The sequence below is a fragment of the Etheostoma cragini genome, chromosome 13 (genome assembly GCF_013103735.1).
Source record: "Etheostoma cragini isolate CJK2018 chromosome 13, CSU_Ecrag_1.0, whole genome shotgun sequence".
NCBI lineage: Eukaryota > Metazoa > Chordata > Actinopteri > Perciformes > Percidae > Etheostoma > Etheostoma cragini.
In genome coordinates, this window is record NC_048419.1 from 25,572,092 (window position 1) to 25,573,531 (window position 1,440).

Below are 1,440 nucleotides of genomic sequence, written 5' to 3' on the forward strand. Positions count from 1 at the left end.
GCTTCCTTACGTCATTAATTACCGACATTATTTAGGCTGGCAGATAAATCCGTAGGCAGTTGGGGTGGGAACCGAAGGATCGCCGGTTCAAGTCCCCGTAGCGACGGAGTGTGGACTGGTAGCTGTAAACATGCCACGTAACGTCCTGGGTGCTGCCAAATGCTCTTGAGCAAGGCAAAAGAGAATAAATTACGTATTCGTACGCAAATGAGGGTCTGTGATGATGCTAACAAATGAATTAAATGTAGAGTTAAAACTCCATGTGGTCGTTGTTCTATATCAAGTAGTGAAGGAAAGAAACAGCGCCCCCTAGCGCCGAGGTTACACACCACATGCTGCAGACTGCTTTAACACACTCCTTTTTAATAAAGTCTGCTGTCTTTTGTTAAATTAAAGACAATGTGTGGAAAAACATGTTTACAAATGTTTTTTCTTCTTCAAAAATCAGTTTTACATTCATATGGTTCACATTCATATTCATATGGTTTACATTCACTGTTGCTCCGATGTGAACAAACTGCCTGATCAGTACACGTATTGTTTGCCTATTAATTATATATAATTAATGTGCATTAATAGGCTACCAAGATGTACCAAACAGTCATACAGTATCTTGCAATGGAGTTACATTTCTTTGCATTTACAGTTTATCCTGTGTGAAAGGTTGGCCTCATAAACAATACGTGTAGTGATCAGGCAGTATGTTCACATCGGAGTAACAGTCCTTAAATGATAATGTCTCACAATGTTTTATGTATATTGCCAACTATATTTTCATACATATGCCTACTTTAGACTCTTTATTAATGCTTATGGGATGACCCTGCAAGGAAGTTGAACATGCCTGCAGCAGCTTACAAAAATATAAAATAACGATAATAATAATGATGCCTTACCTGTATCTATGCTAACGTTATTTGCTTTAAAACACTCCTCAAACGATACTGTCTCATACTATTTATGTAGTATAAACTGTTATTTTTCCATACGTAGGCCATTTTAAGAGATATTTAAGTGCAGACCTTTACAACAAATGAGTGTACTGCTCATCCTGGGTGGCTTCATAAAGAGGGAACGGATGTTTTACTTTAACATGTAATGGCCGAAAACATTTGCAGTACTAATCAGGAAAACGCAGTATCTTGTACTGGAGATAGCTCTTGTTCAGTTTTTGGTGTTGATCCTGTAAGATCTCATTTAAATACAAGGATTAAGTAGCTAAAAATAGTGGAACAATGGAATTTTCACATTTATTGTTTTGTTTTTAGGATAGTTCACAACATGTAAAAGGATTGGTCTTTAGTTGGATGTGAGTGGCTCTTAAAAGAGCCTTTGTTGGTTTGGGTGAAGCCGGTTCCGGGCTCTACTTCTTGGCGGGCTTCTCGGTCTTCTTGGGCAGCAGGACGGCCTGGATGTTGGGCAGCACGCCGCCCTGAGCGA